General features: G+C 42.2%; 1 long non-coding RNA gene across 4 annotated transcripts; it reads right to left on the reverse strand.

Annotated features, from left to right (window-relative positions):
• Positions 1-1,078: 1,078 nt before the first annotated feature.
• On the reverse strand, positions 1,079-25,495 carry LOC129625615 (uncharacterized). Of its 4 annotated transcripts, none has more exons than XR_008701561.1 (5): positions 23,085-25,495; positions 14,455-14,594; positions 11,165-11,221; positions 9,977-10,055; positions 1,079-5,076 (listed from the first exon to the last, which is right to left on the reverse strand). It is a non-coding gene; the product is annotated as an uncharacterized LOC129625615 (long non-coding RNA). The 4 variants fall into 4 exon arrangements; XR_008701559.1 differs by lacking the exon at positions 1,079-5,076 and having other exon boundaries at positions 8,568-10,055; positions 23,085-24,497; positions 24,592-25,495; XR_008701558.1 differs by lacking the exon at positions 1,079-5,076 and having other exon boundaries at positions 8,568-10,055.
• Positions 25,496-25,749: the final 254 nt, after the last annotated feature.

A 25,749-nucleotide genomic window follows, 5' to 3' on the forward strand; every position in this document is an offset into this window, starting at 1 on the left:
ATAATCAGAGCTATTATTTCCAACTTTTTATTAGTTGCAGACTTTTGGGGGGTGTTTTTGGTGTCATGCTAAAAAAAAATCCATTTTGATTGAGTCAAAATAATTGAGTCAGTTGAGATTACTAGTCGGCTGGTAATTTTCTTCTTACACAGTTTTAATGACATCAGCTATGGATGCAGCAGTACAAAGGAAATTTGGATATTTACTTCTGATATCAAAAGAAACTCAGTATTTCAGATTCTAAATATAGATTGACAATTGCAAAAATTAATGGAAACATATAATTAAGGGAAATTTACTTCTATCTATATTTTTTCTGGGCTCCCCTGGTGGTTCAGGGGTAAAGAATCCATCTGCCAATGCAGGAGACTTGAGTTCGATCCCTGGGTCAGGAAGATTCCCTAGAGAAAGTGAAGTCACCCAATCGTGTCCGACTCTTTACGACCCCATGGATTGTAGCCTGCCAGGCTCCTCTGTCCATGAGATTTTCCAGGCAAGAATACTGGAGTGGGTACCATTTCCTTCTCCAGGGGATCTTCTGGACACAAGGATCAAACCTGTGTCTCCCACACTGCAGGCAGACTCTTTGCCATCTAAGCCACCAGGGAAGCTCAAGAGAAGGACATGGACAGAGCTGCCTGGCGGGCTACCGTCCATGGGGTCACAAAAGACTCCAACATGACTTAGTGACTAAACAGCAACAATATTTTTGCACCCACATTTTCCTAGACTCCATCCCTTGGTCCATCCATGAAATTGCTGACCGCCATGCAGCTCAGTTTGTCAACATCCTGGTGCACACTAAGCAGATTTCAGTACCTTTGGTCCCGAATCAGGGTAACCATGCCAAGAGATAAGCACCCTGGAAAACAGCTCCCTATCTTTGAACTCCAATTCATTCCTTATTTAATTCACACTTATTTACAGAGGTCAATGTGCCAGGTGCAAGGATAAGCACAGAGACCAAAGCTGGCCAGTCATGACCTTGCCCACAGGGCCCCTTCCCCCCACCCACACCCCAGCCCGGGCCTCTGACAGTGCGTAAAAACAAAAGTGAAATCACTAAGTCTGTCCAACTCTTTGGGACCCCATGGACTTTAGCCCACCAGACTCCTCCATCCATGGAATTTTCTAGACAAGAGTGCTGGAGCGGGTTGCCATTTCCTTCTCCAGGGGATCTTCCCAACCAAGGGATCAAGCCCAGGTCTCCTGCATTGCAGGTAGATGCTCTACTGTCTGAGCCACCAGGGAATCCTGTGTAAGTAGTGTGTAAGTAGCTGCTTAATTCCTTGAGAACCCGCCCTGAAGTCAAGAATGATGATTTTCATCTCCATAGTGACCATTGACCAAGTATACTTGAGGAATAAATGAATCCGTAGTGTCAAGAGTGGAGAGGAGGCAGGCAGGGAAGTCTGGGGACACACATCTGTGTCCGGGACCACCTCGGGCTCTGAGGTTCATCCCTCTCAATGCTGAACCGCCGTGGTCATTACTGACCCCAGACACTGGCATGCGAGGCTCAATGTTGCCAGGGAATTCTCCTTGGAGAGAAGAGTGGATTTCTTCTAATCTACTACTTTCCCCACCTGCCTTGAATTCACAGGAGCCTCAGGAAATGTCTAGAAATTTGAGATGATGGATAGAATTACATGAGAAACCCAGCAAATCCCTTTGAACATGTGATAATTGTCTGGTAAGAAGGGTTACTCAGACTGCAACAGAAGGTGTTTTAGTAAATCAACCATTCTCCAACAGAAAATTTAAAAGTTTTGATTAATCAAAACAAAAAAAGTGTTTCACAGTCTGTCTGGCTGAACCAGGACAGGACAGGACACCCCCGGCATGAGGTAAGGCTTCATGGAATTTACTGATAAGCAGAGTGGGGCCTGTACCTTCCACCCCTGCAGGGATCATTGTTCATTAACTGGTAGAAAACAAGTCCTTTTATTCCCCTAGCTATGTGGCTCAGGGAGGAACTTTCATCATCTCACTCCTCGTTTGCTGCTGGAGTTCATCATTAGCAGGAGCTAGCCCTGCTTACAGTTTTAATCACTGTCTCTGTCTTGGGTTTCAAGCTCTGCCCGGTTCACCTGTGGCTTGGAGTTCCCTGTGATGTCAGTAATGACTGACTTGTTTATCGGTGCTCCCAGATGCTGAGCTGAAAGTAGGGGTTTGAAAGAAAGGACTTCAGAAATCATTACCTTCCTGCGAGCACAATTAGTGATAGGAAAACCCACAGCGAGAGCTAGAGAGAAGAGGGAAAGTCCTTGTGAATTCTGGGGAGGGGAGAAATCCCTAGGAAAGTCAGAAAATGCCTCCTTGAAGGCCAGGTCAGTATCTCTGCCTGTCACCAGGGTTCCTCTTTAGCTGACATGAACTTTGGTTTGGTTAAAACCTCCATAGCAAGTTAGTTAGGATAATAGAGTCCAGTTCCTTTCACCTTAACCAAAACATTACCTCATCTGCAAAGAACTCCCATTAGCCATTTAGACCCTGAGGTCAAATCCTTTTTCTAGGTCTCTGGAAGTTTCTTGCTTTCAAAGCAGTTCAGAACGTGACCCCCTATCTCCAGAGCAGAGGCAGCTTAAAGGGTCACCTGCCTGATCAGTAAGAGAAAGGAATCTGAGCTCCTGGAAACTTCTGCAAAGTGAGAGGAACTATCATTTTAGAAAAATATCAACACTGAATTATGTGAGATAAATATAAAAGAAAACAATCAGCAAGTATTTCAAGAAAAAAAGAGAATGCCTAAGAAGACTGACTCATTTGAAAAGACCCTGATGCTGGGAAAGATTGAAGGCAGGAGGAGAAGGGGACAACAGAGGATGAGATGGTTGGATGGCATCACCGACTCAATGGATGCGAGTTTAAGTAAACTCCAAGAGTTGGCGATGGACAGGAAGGCCTGGCGTGCTGCAGTCCATGGGGTCACAGAGAGTTGGACACGACTGAGTGACTGAACTGAACTGAAGAAGACTTCTCAAAGAGTTGATGTTTAAAAGAAGGAAAACAGTTAAGCATCCATCTCTAACACAAGCTACCAACAGGACCATTGCGTGGGGGGTGGGCGGGCCATCCAGGTGATCCAGAAGCACAGTCTCCCACCAGGTCACCATCTCGTCTCTCCTGCAACAAAGCTGAGCTCACACTTCCTCTTCACCAAGGGAGCTTCATGCTAAACAAGTCAAGTTCAGTGTCAGCCTGGGTGGGGAAGAAAGGCTCTGCTCTTAGGGGGCGGGGTGGGGAGTGACCATCCCAAACAGGAGGTTGCTGCCCCAGAAGGAGTCAGGCCTGTAGGAAACACAGGACATGAGTGCCTAAGTGCCCTGACTCAGGCAGTGAGGACAAGATGAGACCCAGGACAGGAGGCAGAGAGCAAGGGACCACCGGTGTCAACGTTCACACTCTAAAACAGGATAGAGGCGAGCGAGGATGGGAACAGTCAGGAGTAAGGACGGACCCTGAGCTGTGTTTGACCCTGGTGCAAGTCCTCAGAGATCTTCCGGAGAATGAAACGCACCACTGCTGAGGGCAGCAGGGCCCAGCCTGGGAGCAAGGGCGCGTCCTTCAGAGTCACAGGGCCAGCGTGCGCTGAGTCTGCGTGGGTGGGAGGAAGTATTTCCTGACCCTTGAAAACCTAAAGCAGTTGTATAATCTAGAAATAGAAGACTCTGTATGATCCAGAACGTTCGACGGCAAATACTCTTTAATAAAAATGACTTGGTACGTTGGACCATGTGAACTTGAAAGAGAGCTAGAGGGTAAGAAATCCTTCTTTTTAAGATTTTTGTGGTCCTCCATATAAAATTACCATGTTTCTAAGTCCAGGGCACTCAAGGTTTTTAGCGTGAAAACCTAGCTCACATGTGACCTTTTGTGGTGAAGACTATAACCGCCGAGAACTGGGGTTTCCTTGTGATTTCTTTTTTTTACTCACTCACTCGCTCAACTCCTGTAACTTCGTCGATCTGTATCTATACATCTTTAAGCATCATTCCTCAGTCTCTCCCCTCAATGTCACTCTGTGCTTTCCTACACAGAGATCTTCCTTTGCCGTCTTTGAACAGCTTTCCCAGGACTTCAGCCTCCTCTCCTTCCTCTTGGGCTTCTCCTGCATCCTATCCTTTAAGTCAGAACCAGTGTTACCTCGGAGGCAGAGACTGCACTGCACCAGATGTGTGTTCCTATTACTCGCTTATCTGTCTCCTCCCTAAAGCTGGGCAGCTTACCTTTGTCATAATCATAAACTCTCAGTCACTCCCATCACCAGTGCCATGGGATCCCATAGCTTCTGCTCCAAGCAGCCTTGGAAACGACTTCATCAATGGTCAGAAACAGCACCCCAACCCCTCCCAGTGTGTCCTATCCAGGCCAGCCACACCTTGTTTAGTGCACTTCCTTTACTGCACTTTGTAGACCCAAGTATTTTGCAAACTGGAGGTATGCAACAACCCTGTGTGGAGCAAGTCTATTGGTGCCATTTTTTCCAACAGTGGTTGCTTACTTCCTGTCTCTGGGTCACATTTTGGTAATTCTCGCACTATTGCCATGTTTTCCATAATTATTATATTTGCTATGGTGATTTGTGATCGGTGACCTTTGATGTTACTATTGCAATTGTTTTGGCATCTTTAGCAAGAGTACTTTTAAGGTACGTACATTGTTTTTTCAGACATAATGCTGTTGCACACTTAATCAATGATAGTATAGTATAACCATGAGTTTTACATGCACTTGGAAACCAGAAAACTTTGTGGCTTGCTTTATGGTGATATTCGCTTTATTTCAGCGGTCTGGCACCGAGCCCAAAATATCTCTGACGTGTGCCTGCATCTGGAATTTCCCAGAATTAGAATAGCCTCTGATCTTTATCTGATTTGCATACCTATTAGAACCACATTTCAAAATTTCAGCAATTTTTATTAAGAAATATCAGCGATTTCTTTGCAAGACAATCCTAAATCAAAGGTCACTTCAGTACGCAGCGAGAAGAGAGCCATCCACAAGGCAGGAAGGGGGTCCTCACCAGATACTGAATCTGCCAGCACCTTCACCTTGGACTTGCAGCCTCCAGAACTATAAGAAAATAAACTTGTTGTTTAAGCCACCTATTCTGTGGGTGTTCTGTTATGACAGCCAGAGCTGATGAAAACAGTTGGTCACATGGTTACTACTAAGGTTATGTTGACAAAGTTAAACCCAGAGTTTAAGAATTATTTCATACCCAAAACATCTGGAATTATCTAAAAGTTCTGATCTTCCCAGCCCTTTCTGCTAGTACCTGACCCATTACTAAGCTCCCTGTAGAATCTGAGATCTTAACCTGACTTAGAAGCTTCAGAGCAGCTTCATGTTTGCCAAGATTACAGAATCAAAGTGTAAGAAGTTTATGATCAGCTTTAGCCAAATGGGAAGCAACTCATAAAAGCGCATTCTATGACTAATGGTCTCCATGGCAGTTACAGGAAACATTATTCACTTTCTAATTACCACTAGCGCTTCTTGGTCACTGGGCAGAAGGCAGAACTCTAGTCACCCTGTGTACGTGCTCTTGCTCCTTCCCACAATGGCCTTTGCCATCAGGTACTGAGATCCCTGTTGCCAAGATGACCACGTCATACAAGGCACAGAGAGGTGAGCGAGTCTCTCAAAGTAGTTCAGCAAGGGTTGAGCTGGAGTCTGAACCCAAGGTATCCAACTGTTGAGTCCTGGGACTTAATCATATTCCTCGGACGCTACTCCTGTCTGTTGTAGATGAGTCATCCCCAGGTTATTCTGCCACAGCTTTGGGGCATCTTTGGCAAACCTGATAACCATCTTGAAGTGTTCATGTACAGGGAAAATCTTCTGAGCTTCACCTTGCATAAATAAACTGCAGAAAAGCCCCACAAAATCATGGAGACTTTGCTTGTGCATCCCCCTTCATGTTTGCACAAAACAGACATAGAAGAACAGCTTCATAGTCTCAGCAAGTGAGAACTATCCATCCGACTGAATGTGTGGCCCTGGTGATTTGGAATGGTGGATTGACTTCACTAAACCAACTATTTGCTAAGTTTCCCTTTTTCTTTGTTCTGTGCAAACACCCAGTTCAGTGTTAGTGCTTTATAGCACAACCAGAGATGCAATAGGACAAGATGAATGTTTAATTTTAATTAATACAGCCAGTAGAAAAAATATGTGCATTTCTCATGGAAATAAATACATTTGCTTGCACCTCTGTTTCATAGGCTCACGTTTTTTTTTTTTTCTTTTCCCACACTTTTTTATTTGGAAAACAGTTTCTTTCTAAATCATGATCATCTATAACAACATTCTATTAATAGAGAATCATGAGAATGGTTATCTGTTTGAATTGAACATTCAAATTATAGTCATAATAGACTTTCAGAGAATATTTGCATTATTTCCTTCTACTGGACTGTCAGATTTTTCTACAGCATTTGAAACCATCACTTACAAAAGGGCATATCTATATATACATATAACAACACATGCATAAGAAGCTGGGGAGAGCTTATGCTACTTCAGTGTTGTTTGTCAGATCCAATGAGATAAGAGTCAGAAGTAATATCACTACGTAATACTTATTGAACATTGTCATGTGCCACGTGCTACTCTAAGACCTTAACTGTCGTGAGCTCACATGCCCCTCATCATGCGAGGATGACACCATTGTCACCCACATTTTTTACATACTAGTTTATCATTGACAGTCGAGGAATTTTCCCTGGCAAGCAAGCACTATTGGAAAACTGGCTACCTCATTTTCCAAAGAAAACTGATTTTGTTATAATTCTATTGTATTTTTGAGGAGGGCAAGTAGACTCATCGTGATTCACTCTGAGACTGGTGACAGTAGAGTGAATGTATTTAATACAAATAAAAATTAAAATAATCCTGTGTTTGCATGGACTTATTTGAAAGTGCTATCCCTTTGATTCTTGGAAGCTTATACAATCCTCGACAATGAGATCATAAGTAAAGAAAACCCAAGTGACAAAATCCCCTAGAAAGCCCTGGATTCTTTTTTAGACCATTCAAATACAATTTCCTTTTAAAATATCTCAGAAAAGAGCAAGTTGCCATTCAAAGGTTTCCATGAAAGAAACACTGCTATTAAGATATAACAATTAAAACACCAACAAGTTTCAGAAGTATAAGAGAACAGAAAACCAAGCACAATTTTATCTGAGAAAACATAACTGGATTTGTTATGTTGTCTACATAACAAAAGGAAATGAAAACATACTTTCTTAGAGAATTCCAAAACATTCAGTATATTGTATTTTTTGATAATTATGATATACAGCCAGAATCTCTACTTGTTTGTAGATGAGTCACTGAACTTCTAGTTGGCATATTAAACTATTCTGATGATCAATTCAAATTCTGTTACACATTTTTCCTAATACAACTGAATCATTTTGATCCTTGGACTCATTGCTGTTCAGTCACTAAATCGTGTCCGACTCTTTGCAAACCCATGGACTGCAGCACACCAGGCTTCCCTGTCCCTCACTATCTCCCGGAGTTTGCTCAAACTCATGTTCATTGAGTCAGTGATGCCAACCTACCATCTCATCCTCTGTCTCCCCCTTTTCCTCCTGCCCTCAATCATAGGCGAGTCAAATCAGCTGATTTGAATAGATGCACTTCTGCATCTATCTGGATTTGCCCTGCATCCAGAAGGAGGAGGAGTACCACATTGGGTCTTTGAGATGGACCCAAGAGATTTCAGCCAGCCCAGTCTCTCCATCTCACGAAGTCATGTGCTATGTGTGTGCTACGTCACTTCCGTTATGTCAGACTCTTTGTGACTCTACAGACTGTAGCCTGCCAGGCTCCTTTGTCCATGGGATTCTCCAGGCAAGAATATTGGAGTGGGTCACCACGCATTCCCCCAGGGGATCTTCCTGACCCAAGGATCAAACCCACAAGGAGGCCAAGTTCAACGAAACTGGGTGGTCTGGATCTTGTACTAGAACAAGAACCCAAAATACACCAAGGTAGTTTGGGCACCCACTGTTACAGGAACTGGCCCCTAATTGGGGTGTTAATAAATCTGAGAAAAACTCTGATTTGGGGACTGTAGTTCTTTCTCATTAAAATGTGGTCCCTGGACCAGTGCCTTTGGCATTACCCAAGAATTTGTCAGTCACACAGAAACGCAGTCCCCACGCAGACCTGTGAACCCAAATCCACGTCTCAGCAAGATCCTGGGTACTTGTTTGTACACGAGAGGCTGAGAAACACTGGTGAAACTACACTTCAAGGGTGGTGAGGAGGAAAGGACCTCTTCTCAGGGGCTTTCCACGTCACAAGGCTGCTGCCTGTGGAGGGAACCCACATGACGAGACATCTTTGGGAAGTCTGAACGCCAACCTCCCCTGAACCAAAGAGTTAAAGCTGCCTGCTGCAAGTGGGTAGGAGCCAGCCCAGTGAAACCTGAAGAAGCTTGATCAGGGTAGAATGTCCACAGGCACATCTCCTTGCAGCACTACAAGGGAATCGGGCTCTTTCTGACCCCAAACTCCAAATTATCAAAAAAAAAAAAAAAGAGGAAATGTCGGTAAATCACAATAACCACCTCTTAGCTTAGTCACCATCTTGCTTGTTTGTATCTCCAACCTCCCAACAATGCTGCACACTGGGTATTATTTTCCTGATTTTATAGATGAGGAAACAGAGGCTCAGAGGAGTTGAAATCACAGGCTTCAAATCCCACGGCTTGGATGTCGGAGCTGAGTTGGGCTGGCTCGGAGTCTGGCTGCCCCCAGCTCTCCACCCAGGGTGCAGTGTCCCGAGTTTGACATCAGCTTCTGTCATTATTAGGGGCTTTCCAGGTGGCTCAGAAGGTAAAGAATCTGCCTGCAATGCCAGAGACCCGTGTTCGCTCCCTGGGTTGGGAAGATGCCCTGGAGAAGGGAATGGCAACCCAGTCCAGTATTCTTGTCTGGAGAATCCCACAGACAGAGAAATCTGGCGGGCTACAGTCCATGGGGTCATAGAGAGTCGGACAGGACTGAATCGACTAATACTTCTCTGTCATTATGGACTCCTTTCCACACAAGGGAGCAAACCAACTCAACTTTGCAAATGACTAGATTATACCCCCAATCTCAGGGCCCTTCCTGCTAAAATTGAGATGGCTTAATTAGGTCTCATTTGTTTATTTTTGTTTTTATTTTCATTATTCTAGGAGGAGGATAAAAAAAGATCTTGTTGCGATTCATGTCAAAGACTGTTCTTCCTCTGTTTTCCTCTAAAGGTTTTATAGTATCTGGACTTATATTTAGACATAGGTACCCTACCACGTGTAAAACAGACAGCTAGTGGGAAGCTGCTGTTTCAGGGAGCCCAGCTCGGGGCTCTGTGATGACCTGGAGGGGTGGGCTGGGCTGGGAGTGGGAGGGAGGCTCCAGAGGGAAGGGCACAGGTACACTTAGAGCTGATTCCCTTTCTTGTACAGCAGAAACTAACACAATACTGTAAAGCAACTCCACCCCAATTTAAAAAACTCCTTTTAGATTGAGATGGGAACTCATTTAAATGTGTTCTTCAAGGAAGACATATTCAAAAGGAGAGTGAAGAGCAGGCTTCTGAAACACCGTGTTAAATGAGGCCGAGCTCAGAACACTAAGATGTACATGTGCACAGCCCAGCAGCCTTTTACAAACATCTAACAGGACATGGCAGTGCTACGGGACTGTTAATATAGCTGCCCAACTTTGGGTAAATAAAAGCAATCTTCCCCTTTCCTCCACCCTGCAAGTAGGCCACCTTCCCCTCCAAGTGCCCTGAGGCCCTCCCTGAGGAGGCAGACAATTCACTCAACTCAAGCGAACTGGATAAGCTGGGAGCTGGGGGTGGCCACAGTTCCATTTCTGAAAGAGTCCAAATGACTTGCTTCTTAGAGAAGAAGTTAAGGGTAATGATGAACCAGTTTAAAAGCGAAGATCCAAAACCTACTAACTTTTCTCTTTGGTTTCAATCAAAGAAAACGGAAGCCATAAATTTCCCCTGAAGTCTGTTTCATAGTTGTTCCTGTGGGGCTGTAAAATAAAAAGGCAAAAATGGGTAGAAATTACTTAAAATGCAAAAGTGGCAAAGGGAAATATTGCTGTGGGTGACTTATAAATGACTTTAGAGATTTAGGGAAGCTGAATTATCCAGGCCAACTGAAAAACAGTCATTTTAATCTGAAGATGGGTAAACTCCCTGTATATTGTTCACGTATTGAAACACTCTCTTATTAAATTATAGTGTTTTATAACTGGTGAATAAAATTGGTATCATGTTTGCTATGCAAAATTCCCACTATTTTTCAAACAGATGTGTATTTTAATATGAAATTGAAATTTAATATCAAAAGCACTAAACAATAAAACCAACCCACCTAGCTTCAAATCCTCCTTAAATTATTTTTTGAATTTTGTATCTAATAACATAGCACAATAACAGTGAAACAAGATTAACACTGTGATACTATTTGTTTAGGAAACCAAGAGTGTTGCTATGGAAACAGTCATTCTGCATAACTATGGAAACAGTGACAGTGTTGTAAATAACGACGCTGAAAAGAGAACTATGTAAACTTAACATAAGAATTCTAAAAAGAATAGAGAATGAGGAGGTGGAGGGAGGAGGAATTATATTTCTTTGAAAAAGAAGCATAGTTCTATTTTTGTCTTCTGGTAGGACTTTTAAGCTAAGTTTTCAAAAGCTTCATTTGACCCCCTCGATCCGTTAGTTTCTGTCATATTAACTGACAAAATCGTAACTTTATGTTTTTAATTTTGTTTTCTGTAACCTATTTATAGTTTATAAGAAAATTCACTAAAAACTGTTTTTGATTCAACTTCACTTTGATAGCATTTTATAGACCAAGTTACTTTTCATAAAAATGTTAAAAAGAAAGGAAATCACAGAAAGCATATTTAATTTATTACACTTGGAGATTCTAAAATAATTTTCTTAAAGACTTGCATATAGTATTTACCAAATACAGTTTTCAGTTGGGCTAGTAAAAGAAAATTACTTTTTTCTAAACATACGAATGTTTGAAACCATACATTGAATGCACATTATTCTTGGTTGACTTTCAGCTCGTTCCCCGCCTATATCGTGTCCCACTAGAAGGAAATGATTATGTCTTACTCACCTTTTCAGTTCCCCGGATATCAGCTAGACAGCCAGGTGACCAGGAAATAACCACATACTGTGGAATGAGTGTATATACCATTATAGAAGCAATCAAATGTAAAACAATATAATGTCCTAAAACAGCAAAAGGCAGAATGGTGCCAACTTCCTGGAGTGATTCCATGAGGCTGCCCAGTTACCAAGGTGAGAGGCTGACCTGATCTCACTGAAAAGGTAATGATGGTAACTCAAAGACCATGAAACAAGGGAAGCAACTTCAAGAACGGAAGGAAGCTGAAGCTCAGCCATTAAAAGCAGGTGAAAGGTGCATGGTCTGTTTTTACTGAGCAAAACCCAAGACTCACAGGGTGTCCTGAGATTTCATTATCTCATGGGTTTGCCACCACCATGAAAGGTGAGACAAAGACGGACATAGGCATCCCTTTGGATCTAAGAGCTGTGTTTACTCCCAAACTGTTGTTCCCCAAGTCTTATGAGAATTTAAGTTCATGTTCAAGCACTCCTGTATATCCTGGCATTTTTTTTATAACTCTAGAATAATGATTTTTTTAATTTGGAATTCTGTCACTTTTGATCTAAATTACTTCCTTACTCCAAATACAGACACAATATTGGTTAGGACTTCATCCTTTGGATTTGTGGGGCGAGGGGGGAAGGATGATATAGCAGTGTTACCCCTGCTTTGTTCTTTATGGTTTAAAGAACTGGAAAAAATATAAAAATGCAGTTGTTAGTTAAGTGCTGGTATAACCACAATAGAGTGTTGCACATTCATTCAATATTTTTCAAGGTTCTTCCAAAACACAGAAAAGGCCTTGGATATATGATAAGTAAAGAAGTCACATATAATAGTGTATATGTACACAGCATATTGATAACCTCTTCCCAAGAAAAAGGGCAGTAGGTATATTTGATTATTTTTTCTGGCCTGCTGTTCCATATTTTCTAATATTGTATTTTCCAATATTACAATTGGAAATATTATAATATTATTACAATAATATTACAGTAATACAATACTATATTTTCCAATATTCCTTTATGCATGCTGCTGCTAAGTCACTTCAGTCGTGTCCAACTCTGTGCGACCCCATAGACAGAAGCCCACCAGGCTCTCCCGTCCCTGGGATTCTCCAGGCAAGAACACTGGAGTGGGTTGCCATTTCCTTCTCCACTTTATGCATATGGGTTACTTATTTTTTAAGGATAAAATAAATATAATCATTTCACAACTTGTACATAAATCATACCATCATGCCATGTGCCTTAAATACACACAATTTTTATCTGTCAGTTATATTTCAATGAAGCTGAAAAAAGTGTCACTTTTTCCTGAGACAAATGGTGAGCAGTAGCACAGTATGCCCCATGAGAAATGGTGTCTGTCCTTCATTTGTATCGAACCTGTATTTCTACTGAGCCGCAGACAAGTTTTGAGAGGTTGAGTGTGTGTTACCAAAATGGTGACCTACCTATTGGGGAAAAACAATAATAATTTGTTGTTGGCCTTCTAGACAGTACAAGATGTCTCAGACAGACAGCTGTACATTGGCTTTTATTAATTTGAAGAGCTCTACACACAAAATAAGCAGACTGTTCTTTTATCAGTTCTCTATCCAATTACTCCAAGGCTCATTTTTAAATGTGACATCAACCTTTCCTTTTGTACCTTAATTACTGCGATCACATCATAGAATTACTCACTTTTAATTTTTAATTCAATGAGTGATATCCTTAATAAGCACACATGGCCTAGATAAACCTCCTCTGTTCTGATTGGTGCAGGGAGAGATGTGTAAGAAAGCATTGGGAGGTGGTTAATGTCAACACAGGGATCAATAGCTTGCAGCAAACCAAGGGTTGAAAGAAGGGTGAGTTACAGTGCATTTCACAAGTATAGAATATCCAAGAAGAAATCTTGCCTGGCAGTAGGGATGACTAATTATTTTTAGTAGCGCATTGCAATTTTGAAGTTTCAGAATGAGTCAAATTTCCATTGTGGTTTTAAGCAATTGCCCCTGTCTCACTGTCTCTAATATTTAAACTTATATTTCAGGAATTCCCTCAGAGGAAAGTAAAATTATGATGAGGTTTTATTCTGCACCATAAAAGTAGAGTTTTCATGAGCTGTTGAAAAGAAGCTACAGTTATGATATGTCATAGCAAATATGGGCATGCAGTTATGCCTACTAATAGAAAATTAAAGAAAAAACTCACAAAACAGGCCAAAGCTATATTTAAAGACAACCCAAGTCAATTATTAAATAAAGTTTCTTTTCACTTTCACTAGTGATTGTACATTGAAAATGAAGTTGAGTTTCATAAGCTTTACAAATAGCAAGAAATGTTTCCTTCTTTAAGTATAAAATCCAATTTTTATTTAATGATTCTAAACGATAAAGTCATTCCTAGGCAATAAAGACCTTGCCATAGGCATGTCCTGTGTGTTGACTTTTAACAGCAATTATAGATTGCTATGGAAGTAGCAAAATTACATTTTGCAGTTTTGGTTTTCTGTTGTTGCTTGAAATGGTACGTAAAGAAACACACACCCTCCTGAAAATTTTGAGCCTGGTGATGACCTTCTCCTCCCTGACACCACCTAAGACTCTCACTTACCAGGGGGTCATTTCCACCATGCTGTGTCTCCTTGGATAGCCAGTGAGAACACAGGACATTATTAGTCAGAAAAGAGATGGGGTCTCAGCTTTTGGTCTTTCTTTTCTTAAGATTTTTTTTTTTTTTTTTTTTTTTTTTGATGCAGACCATTTTTAAAGTCTTTATTGAATTTGTTACAATATTGCTTCTGTTTTGTTTTTTTGGCCACCAGGGATGTGGAATCTTAGCTTCCCAGCCAGGCATGGATCCCACACCTCCTACATTGAAAGGTGAAGTCTTAACCATTGGATCACCAGGGAAGCCCCTTGACTTTTGTTCCCAGCGTCCATCCCCCAAGCTACCGGCTTTGGGTTCTTCCTCTAGATTCATTGGCACCCTTCCTCTTTCTTTCACTCTAAGCAGTGGGACTTTTTGGAGGTTTCAGTCTGTTTCTCTTGGTCCTCTGATTCCTGATAGCATTTACAGTTTGAATCACTCTAGGGCCTTCCCCTGAGGATGCACCTGTGGTTGCTCAGTGTTTCAGGGGGATCGCTCACTACGTTCACTGTCAGCACCTGATGGGTGTGGATTATGTCGGACATGGTTTTTGACTCTCTGGGTGTCCAGCGTATTTGTCTGCTGGGGCTACCATAACAAAGAAGCACACATCGTGTGGCATCAGCAACTGACCTCTAGTGTCTCATGGCTCTGGAGCAGCCCCGGATCCAGGTGTCAGCAGGTGATTCCTTCTGAAGGTTCCACAGGAGAGTCTATTCCAGGTCTCCCTCCTGGTGCAGGTGCTGTCGTGGCAACCTCAGCCGTCCCTCGGCCTGTAGACGCATCCTCCAGTCTCTGACTGTGCTGTCACATGGCCTTCTCCCCCCGTGTATGTCCTTGTCCTAATCTCCTCTCTTTAGAAGGAGGACACTGGTCTTGTTGGATAAGGACCCTCCCCATGACCTCATTAACTTAACTTCCCCCAGCCCCAACCCCGTGAGACCCTATCTCCAAATCAGGTCACATTCTTAGATAGTGGGGTTAGGATTTAACACAGGAAATTGACACAGTTCAACCCACAAACGGAGGAGCCTGATGGGCTACAGTCCATGGAGTCACCAACAGTCAGACAAGACTGAGCGACTAAGCACAGCACAGCCCATTACATCTAAGTGAAGCCTGCAAATGACTGAACTGACGCTCACAGAGTCCTCAGCATGATCAAATGCTGAGATTTTAGGCTGAAAAGCAAGATCGAAAACTTGTTTTTATAAGGCTCTAGTTGTTGAAAATTCTAGCTTGTCTACATATTTGGTTTGGAGTTTGGGGGACTTAATCAAGCATCTTTCTTCTTTCCCCTCATCCTACCTCACTCAGGATGACAAAAGCAGAAATCATGACCTTTGCTTTCACATTCATCTGTTTGACACAAAAAGAAGACAGATGTTTCTTTCTCTGTTTTCATTTTTAAATCTCACAGCCTATCTTAATTGGTCATTCTAGCAAAACCAACACCAGATCTGAAGTCAGGAGAATTCACTTCTACTTCTTTTTCCTACTCAAAGTCATCATGAGAGGCAGAATAAAATTAAGTCTTTTCTTTAATCCAATTTATTTTATCTAAGAGTTAATGAGTTCACCTGGGTTTAAGGAGATTTGTAATGGATTTTCAAATCCTTGCTATTATTATTTTTATTATAATGTTGGATTATTAATACCAAGCTAAAAATGTCACTGGATATGCAAAATGAAGTGAGAAGTATCACTTGGCTTTTAAGAAGTACATTATAGAAACAGTCCATTAGGGAAATAATCTCAGGTTATAGCCAGCTCTCAAAAGGCTGGGAAAAAAGATTTTAAAATCAAGGCACTTGCAGCCCATTATGACAACTAAATTGGTAAAACATACTAAAATTGCAGCATAATAAGTGCTCCTCAGAGAATACTGACAAATTGTATTAATAGTGTATTTCCCAAAAAGTGAAAAAAATCAAAGAGTCGATTGAGGTTGAAATGACCACTGTCCAACGACATTAATGAGGATGGACGCAGCATCTGTGAACATTGCAAAAAATAGGCTGGAGGGGATGCTCAGTCCTAAAGTGAGGGTTACCCGATGGCCATGCGCTGACCTTCCAAACAAGCGGCAGAAGTGCCGAGTCATCACCCAGGGCTCTGCTCACAGTCTCAGGAACATGAGAGCAGGCCCTTTCCTATCTGCAAGAAGGCAGGCTCCAGTTGTCCGCAGGGGTCAGTGAGATGTGGGTCAAGGGCAAGAAGAAACCAGAAATCCTCACCCGGAAGCCTGGGGGCAGAGTAGGCCTAGGACAGACACAGGCAGGTGGGCAGGAAGAGCCGAGGTGAACACTTGTGCACAGGGAAGGCTGCAGCCATGCTACATCTGGGATACACAGTGCTTCTGCTCAGACAGATGTAGTGCTCCCGCTCAGGCAGAGGCAATGCTCCCACTCAGACAGATGCAGTGCTCCTGCTCAGACAGATGCTGACAGCTGAGGATCACAGCTCTGTCAGCCCACAGAAGTGGGAGCTGCAGGTGTGGGTGAGTACCAGAGGGATGCAAAAGGAAAATAAAGTGGAGTGAGCATGACTTTCTGCATTCACAAGCGTGTTTTCTCTGGCTCAAACACGAAGTCATCTGTGCGTGTGTGTGTGTGAAATCCACCTATACAAATCCCCAATGCACTTCCTTCATTTTTACCTTCATTTTTTCATTGAGTCACATAGTTTCAAATTCAAAAGATAGAATGAAAAGGAATTAGAAAATTTCTCTTTTGGAAAGATTTTGGGATTGAATTTCAGACACAAAATGACTTCAGAGTCACACTTCGACTTCTGTTTGTTTGTTTTTGCTAGAAGTCAACATTCCCCCAGTGAATCACCAGCCACCACTAAGAACCATGCAAAGACTGGGCTTCAAACAAAGGTTATTAATTCCCAAGTCCTGAAGGTTGGGAGGGCTCTAAAACACCCACAAGAGAGTTCCAAACTGTTTTGAGCAAGCGAGACATCCCTGGCCCAGGATGCAAATTTTCTGGAATTTTCTTAACAAGTCTGAAGATTCAGGCAAAAGATGTCATAAGACTTAGAAATATAGCCTTTGGCAAATCTATCACTCCATTAATTCAATTAATTGTAGCTGGCATTTGTATTATCCACTGAATTGCTGGTTTTTTTGGATGACTGCTTTGATTGCTCAAATAAAACTAAAAAAGAAAATACTCTTTGGCTTTTATTTGCTCAGAGTAAAGTGCAAAACTGCTCATCACACTGTTCATATCAAAATACAATTTTATACTCAACTCTTTCCTTCCCCATGGCTTATGACAGTGGAAAACTTGGGCAAATACCCTCGTGAATTAACCTGTGGAACTTTGCTCTCATCAGTGTGCAAGATGACAAATAGGTGGTTCCTTTAGTGATATAATCACCTTTTTCTTTGTGTTCAATGAAACCCCAAAAAGAAAAAATCATTACTAAGGATTCTTTTAGGGAATGATCATATAGTGGAAGTGACAAATAGATTCAAGGGATTAGATCTGATAGACAGACTGCCTGAAGAACTATGGACGGAGGTTTGTGACTTTGGACAGGAGGCAGAGATCAAGACCATCCCCAAGAAAAAGAAATGCAAAAAGGCAAAATGGTTGTCTGAGGAGGCCTTACAAACAGCTGTGAAAAGAAGAGAAGTGAAAGGCAAAGGAGAAAAGGAAAAATATACCCATTTGAATGTGGAGTTCCAAAGAATAGCAAGGAGAGATAAGAAAGCCTTCCTCAGTGGTCAATGCAAAGAAAAAGAGGAAAACAATAGAATGGGAAAGACTAGAGATCTCTTCAAGAAAATTAGAGAAACGAAGGGAACATTTTATGCAAAGATGGGCGTAATAAAGGACAGAAATGGCATGGACTTAACAGAAGCAGAAGATATTAAGAAGAGGTGGCAAGAATATACAGAAGAACTGTACAAAAAAGATCTTCATGACCCAGATAATCACGATGGTGTGATCACTCACCTAGAGCCAGACATCCTGGAATGTGAAGTCAAGTGGGCCTTAGAAAGCATCACTACGAACAAAGCTAGTGGAGGTGATGGAATTCCAGTTGAGCTATTTCAAATCCTAAAAGATAATGCTGTGAAAGTGCTGCACTCAATATGCCAGCAAATTTAGAAAACTCAGCAGTGGCCACAGGACTGGAAAAGGTCAGTTTTCATTCCAATCCCAAAGAAAGGCAATGCCAAAGAAGGCTCAAACTACTACACAGTTGCCCTCATCTCACAGGCTAGCAAAGTAATGCTCAAAATTCTCCAAGCCAAGCTTCACTTGTATATGAACCGTGAACTTCCAGATGTTCAAGCTGGATTTAGAAAAGGCAGATGAACCAGAGATCAAGTTGCCAACACCTGTTGGATCATCGAATAAGGGAGAGAGTTCCAGAAAAAACATCTACTTCTGCTTTATTGACTATGCCAAAGTCTTTGACTGTGTGGATCACAATAAACTGTGGAAAATTCTTCAAGAGATGGGAATACCAGACCACCTGACCTGCCTCCTGAGGAATCTGTATGCAGGTCAGGAAGCAACAGTTAAAATTGGACATGGAACAATGGACTGGTTCCAAATAGGAAAAAGAGTACGTCAAGGCTGTATATTGTCACCCTGCTTCTTTAACTTTTATGCAGAGTACATCATGAGAAACGCTGGGCTGGATGAAGCACAAGCTGGAATCAAGATTGCCAGGAGAATTATCAATACCCTCAGATATGCAGATGACCGAAACGCTGGGCTGGATGAAGCACAAGCTGGAATCAAGATTGCCAGGAGAATTATCAATACCCTCAGATATGCAGATGACACCACCCTTATGGCAGAAAGTGAAGAAGAGCTAAAGAGCCTCTTGATGAAAGTGAAAGAGGTGAGTGAAAAAGTTGGCTTAAAACTCAACATTCAGAAAGAAAACTAAGATCATTGCATCCGGTCCCATCACTTCATGGCAAATAGATGGAGAAACAATGGAAACAGTGACAGACTATTTTGGGGGGCTCCAAAATCACTGCAGGTTGTGACTGCAGCCATGAAATTAAAAGATGCTTGCTCCTTGGAAGCAAAGGTATGACCAACCTAGATAGCATATTACAAAGCAGAGACATTACTTTGCCAACAAAGGTCCATCTAGTCAAGGCTATGGTTTTTCCAGTGGTCATGTATGGATGTGAGAGTTGGACTATAAAGAAAGATGAGTGCCTAAGAATTGATGCTTTTGAACTGTGGTATTGGAGAAGACTCTTGAGAGTCCCTTGGACTGCAAGGAGATCAAATCAGTCCATCCTAAAGGAAATCAGTCCTCAATATTCATTGGAAGGACTGATGCTGAAGCTGAAACTCCAATAGTTTGGCCACCTGATGCAAAGAACTGACTCATTGGAAAAGACCCTGATGCTGGGAAAGATCTAAGGCAGAAGGGGATGACAGAGGATGAGATGATTGGATAGCATCACCAACTCGATGGACATGAGTTTGAGTAAGCTCTGGAGTTGCTGATGGACAGGGAAGCCTGGTGTGCTGCAGTCCATGGGGTTACAAAGAGTCAGACATGACTGAGTGACTGAACTGAACTGAACTTGAGCTCAGGGGACAGAATACCACTGGACATCCCGGATTCCATCCCTGACCCACAATTTCTTTCAGTCCTGTGACTGGAGGTTGATATAACTTCCCTGTATCTGGTTGTATCATCAGTGAAGTGGGGAAAGTAAAAGAACATCCCCTTGCTTGGCTGTTGGAAGAAGTCAACTGAATACCAGATACATAAGCAAAGTGTCTGGCACATAGGAGCCCTAAATTCATGTTAAGTGGTTTTATTCTTTTGCTTTAGATCAGTCATTTATGTCTTTTAATCATTAAAAGAGTTTTCTATTAATGCATTTACTTAGGACCTTTTAGAACATAGGTCATGGTAGGCTTGTGACCGCAGTAACAAGTAACTGTCCCATCAACCTCAGAATGAGTTTTCTTGGGGTATAAATTCAGTTAATTTGCCTGCCAGTTTCTGTGCAAAGAAGAAAAGTGTTTGCTCTGGAATAAGGCAACTCTGGCATCAACTCTCCATCTACTGCCAACCAGAGAGGCGATATTCCACAGATCAGGGAATTTCTCAATTCCTTTCTCATCCTGGGTCCACACAAGTAACTGAGGATAGGATAGAATTGGCTCATAAGGTTATTGTATGGATGAATTTTGAAACTGTCACCCCCGGAACACAAGGAGCTCTCAACAAATGTCAACTGATAATTTTTTATTATTAAATATTTCCCTCTACTCAAGACCTTGACCAAAAGATACATTTTCTGTGACGCTTCCTCCAAAAACCTACCTTGATTCCTTGAGTGTTTACTTCTGAAATGACTCTGTGTTTTGATGCATTTGGAATATCATTCAGTTGCAAGTTACAGAGAGTGCAATTAATAGAGGCATTTACGATTGAGGCTATATTTAACTCGCATAAAAATAAGTACCGAGGAGGAGAGTTCACAGCTAATGAAGCTTGGCAGTTAATATCTTCAAGGATCAGCTTCCTCCTCTCATTTCTGACCCCTCCTCCCTGCCCTCTAGGGTTATTCTCATGGTTCTAGGATGCCTGAAGCTGACATGGCAAAAGTTTTTAAAGCAATTATCTAAATAATCAGCCCAACAGTCTGAGCAAAGCTTTCAACTGTCTCTATGGTTTGTTTTGCCCTGTGTTGTGGAGGAGGAGACTGTGGCCAAAACCACTGAGCTGATTAAGTCTTTGCTTCTCCTAGCTGTGCTTTGCGGAGATGCAGCTGACAGCATCAGTCAGGTGGGGCTCAGGCAAGTCACACAGCCACCAACTTGTGATGTGGCCTTTTCACTCAGATGTCATAATTTAAAGTAAAGGCGGCAGAGTAGTTTTTAAAAATATATTTGCAAAGTATAGATACTGATAACATCACAGATAAAACATTTCTGAACATGAGTGTTGATTAAGCAAATGTCCCCCAAATATCTTCTGAACTAAAGCTGATTTTTACACGTAAATAGAAAAGGTAACTCATGATTCCGTAACACACATCTAGCACTTTAAATTAAGGAGAGGGTCGTTTTAGGTTAGAAAAGTGAATGAAAAATCCTTTGGGATTATTTTTTGACACACAGTCTTTCTGTACAAAGAATTAAAAATTATTAATCCCTTGGAGCTTCAGTTCTTGTGGCTTGACTTTCCGATCAAGTCCAAGGTATCATCATTAATTGAAAATTCTGCACCACATTAAATCAAGTGGCCCAGAGTAGAGTTTAGTTTATTTCACCCAGAGCGAAAAAAGGAACACAAAGCAGAAAGGAATCATTTCTGGTTCAAGGGATTTTCCCCCTTTTCTACAAAACAGAGATTGAATAATCATAAAGAAGAGAGATCTAGTATCAGATAATTTAATGGGATTGTAATATGATTGATAAAATGGCCTTTGTTCAAAGAAAATTAAGCAAGCTTTTCATAGACTCTGGTGTCCTGGGCCCCGTTCTATGTCCACATGCAGGCTAAAGGGCAGGGCTGAGGTAACCCTCTCTGGATCATTCCAGGAGAAAAATAAACTGCACATTCATATCGCCAAATAGACAGAAATTTTGTGCATAATTATCCCCATGTTTCTTTGCCAATTCTGAAGCCAAAGTAAAAACAAACTATTGCAACATATCAGGTCCAATTTAGCTCATCATCTCTCAGACTAGTTAATCAATCAGCAAATATTACACTTTATAGTGTGAGAAATATACTTGGCTAGTACCCGAGGGGTGCAAATCATGATACGGCCTGTTACTGGAGCTTCTAATCCAGGTGGAAGGCAGGAATGATGTAGAAGGCCCAGAACACCTCCCAGCAGAGGGCAGGTGGGGAGAGCAGGGCTGGCCCCTCAGAGGGAGAGGCCCTCCGTGTCCAGGTGGGCAAATGGGCTTTGTCCCCGTCAGCTCAGCTGGCTTAGCTGAGTTCTACACTCCAGGCAGCATAAACAACAGGACTTTGTCTCTCACGGTTTTGGAGGCTGGAGGCCCAGCCGAGTGCCGGTGAGTCGTCTCTTCTGGGCTTGCAGATGGCTGCCTCCTCACTGTGTCCTCATTCACAGAGAGGAGAGAGACAGAGGGAGAGAGACAGACAGAGAGAATGGGAGGTCGGAAACGAAGTTCTCTGCTCTCTTAACCTGAGGACTCTAACCCTATCACATGAGAAAACCTCTCTGGTCACCTCATTTAAACTTCACCACCTGCATAGAGGTCATTGTTCAGTCACTCAGTCGTGTCAGCTCTTTGCAACCCCATGAATGGCAGCATGCCAGGCCTCCCTGTCTATCACCAACTCCCAGAGCTTGCTCAAACTCATGTCCATCCAATTGGTGATGTCATCCAACCATCTCATCCTCTGTCGTCCCCTTCTCCTGCCTTCAGTCTTTCTCAGCATCAGGGTCTTTTCCAATGAGTCAGCTCTTCGCATCAGGTGGCCAAAGTATTGGAGTTTCAGCTTCAGCTTCAGTCCTTCCAATGAATATTCAGGGCTGATTTCCTTTAGGATGGACTGGTTTGATCTTCTTGATGTCCAAGGGACTCCCCACCCCCCAAACACAGGCACCTCGATATCTGGGCTCCAGGACAATGCTCTCAGTCAAGAGAACCCTGAGGAGGACCCACCTGGACCGGCACTTCATGCATATCACCTGAGCCCCAACCCAGCTTCTCGGCTCAGTGACCATGCGAGGAGGCACCAACCTCTTCCTGGGTTCGGCTTTGATGGTCCCTTCTAAATAATTTATCTATTTGTGCTCCAACGAGCTCTTATAGGAAAGCAGATCAAAACAGAGTTGTTCAGTTTGTGAAACAGATGAGGGGTGGGGAGATGAGGAGGCTTAGCATCCACCTGGTGCACTAACTGTCCTGGGGATCAACACACTGCCACAGCAGAGTCTCAGATTCCAGATAAGTAGTAAGAGCACCATAATTTGTCAACAAGGAAGGAAGACATGCAAAGTGACAAATCTCTTCTGGGCCTTGAAGTATTTGAAATTACACTCCCCCACCCCCAAAACACACACACCATCCTGCAATGTAATATTTAGACCGAAGTTCGCCCGAAGAAGTCATTGCAAAGCATAGAAAATACCTTCTAAAAAAAAAAAGTAGAGTCCCATGGATTTCCAGAGACTTAAAAATTCCAATGGCCTTTTATCAAGAAACCAGAGTGAAGAAGCACTAAGACAAGGTCTTGCCATGAGAGCCCATGTTGATCTCCTGCAAGCTGACCTCTGCCATGGGAAGGTATGTGGAGTCCCGCTGCCAGGGCTGGTGGCAGGCCTCGTGATGACCCAATGGTACCCTGTTGGGAAGTGGTTGGCTGATGTTCTGGAATGTCGTCTGTGGCTGTTCAGTGAATTCTTTCCTCCGGGCAAACAAGCTGGCTCTAGAAGTAATCACCCGTGGCCATTTATTCCCATTAGCAACCCCAAACAAGCCAGTGGCCTTACCCAAACGGCAGGGAAGCCTAGGTTATTTTTAAATGCACTCAGTTTAATGTTTCATAATTCGTGATTTCCCAACGACAAAAATAATTAATGGCACAGCTGTTAGAGTTACAAGAGAATTCAGAAGAAGGAACGCCAAGTAGGGAGAGAGGCAATAGAGGGCAAGTTACGTGTTATTACAATGTAAATGAGTGAAAATAATGAAATCCTAGTTAGAGGAGCCTGTTTCCACCGCTGCAAAGGCCACATGGGATTGACAGACACACCCTAGTACATACAGAACAGGTAAACAACGAGGACCTCCTGTATAGGGCAGAGAACTAGATTCAGTATCTTGTAACAAGCTGTAATGAAAAAGGATGGGGAAAAGTAGCTGATGACTAGATAGACAGATGTATAACTGAATCAGTTTGCAGTGCACCTGAAACATTGCAAATCAATTATACTTTAATTTATACTTAATTAGTTTATACTTTAAAAAAAAAGTCCTTGTAAAATCTAGTCTAAGAAATGAGCTACGACTTTGGGTGATATTCAGCGGATTGTGTTGATCAAATGTTTTTCTCCCAACAGGGTTCTCGGACTTTAAAAAATAAATGTGCTCCAAACAGGCTTGGAGGAATGTGTTTGTAAAGGCAGCCTGATTGTAAAACAGATAAAAGAGCTAAAGACAGCCAGTCAAGGAGAAGGAGATCTCTTGCTTTCCCAAGATGGCAGTGGCCTCTGAGTCAGTTCAAGTCCACCCAACTTGGCTGGAAATCCCCCAGCCCAGTGAATCTAGACTGTCCATCAGTATGGAGGGGGTACCCTGCACTTTCCACACAGATGTCCCCCAGATGTCCAGAGTAACAGCTGTAATGTCACCAGTAAAACATGTCTGGTAGAAAATAAAAAGGAAAGTTGATGTTGATTCCACATTTCAGTTAATGGGAAAATTTCCATCATCTTTATTCCTGATTCCATCACAGGAATTCTTTCTTATGAGTAGCATCTGAAATCAGCAATGGTTAAGGATAAAAATGGACCTGACTTTTAATGTTTGACATTATTTCATAAAGAAATTTGCTTTTTCATAGTCCTCGTTGCTGACAAGACAGTGTTACCGTCAGTTTTCTTTTAAAAAACTCGCCGCATATAACCTGAGGGAATCATGACTTACCTGGGCGATTGTTGTTTCTCGGACAATCCCTTTCATCTGTAAATGAGGAAATGAGTCAGCTTTACTAAGTGCTACCTCATCACTGGCATTCTGTAATTTATCAGGGATGGGAACGCATTTTGTTACTCACAGAAGCCTGGATCACCAAGCGTACAGGTCACTGTGGAAATCTGCTCTTCAAACAATGACAGGTTCTGTTGTCAGAGATCTTAACAGTCCCTCTGATTGGAAAAGTGCCTGGCTGGTCACAAGACAGCATGACTCATTACCGCTCCGCAACTTCAGCTGTACACAAGGCTAAAAGAATAAACCACCTCCCTGATGTCATCTCTTTTCTATGTATCTTTAACATAGTTTAGATAGAGGTTGTTGAGTAAGACGCAAAGCTTTCAGATGAGAATGCGTCTGAAATACTTAGGGAGAGAAAACACCAGACACGGTCCAGGAATTCTGGGTGTGTGGTCTTTGCTGATACACAGCCATCCACAAGGTTTCAAGACCTATAAACTAGTCACCTGGTTGGTCAAAGTTTAACTCAATTGAAATATTTTAGGCTTAAGTAATCATTTAAGAATGTTGAGTTTCCAGTACAGATTGAGGTACTTTCTCATTTCCAGTTACTGGGTATACAAACTTCTTATACAGAGACTTCCTAAATGTGCTTCAGTGTCAAGGAATATGCGAACAGTGGTTGTATGTGAGTGGTGAGGATTATCAGTAACTTCTTATCTTCTATTCTTTCCCAGTTCTTTAAAGAGCAGGGATTGCTTTCATAGTGACAAAAATTAGACAGAAAAAAAAAAAAAAGTTTCACGTTTCCTCAAAGGTGGCTCCTTGAGACAAAAAAAACACAAAAGCTAAAACAAACCAAAGAAGTAAATTGATGACTACCTCATGTCTTTTATTACAATGTCAGTAAGACTGCAATGACCAAAAATGAGATCACTGTTTACCTCATTACACGAGTGGTCCCTGAAGAGCAAGAGTGAGAGGGGTCCCATATTCATTAGCTGTTGTAATGCTGGCAGCAACCTCTTCTAAGAAGCTGGATCACTCATTCTGGTAAAAGTCAGCCAAGAAGAAGAACGTGTACAAGGCACTGGACGGCCAAGATGAAGGAAGGATTTTTAATTAAGCTGATGACGCCACTACTTCCTCGGGGTGGCTTTATTTAGAAAATGAGAGAACAGCAGAGAAAGGGGTGTTGCTTTAGGATCGGTTTGGTATCACATGGAAAAGTTATGTTTCTTTCACACTTAGCCAAGCATTGTTTAACTTCCCTTTTTTC

Source organism: Bubalus kerabau, chromosome 13 (assembly GCF_029407905.1).
Source record: "Bubalus kerabau isolate K-KA32 ecotype Philippines breed swamp buffalo chromosome 13, PCC_UOA_SB_1v2, whole genome shotgun sequence".
NCBI classification, from domain to species: domain Eukaryota; kingdom Metazoa; phylum Chordata; class Mammalia; order Artiodactyla; family Bovidae; genus Bubalus; species Bubalus kerabau.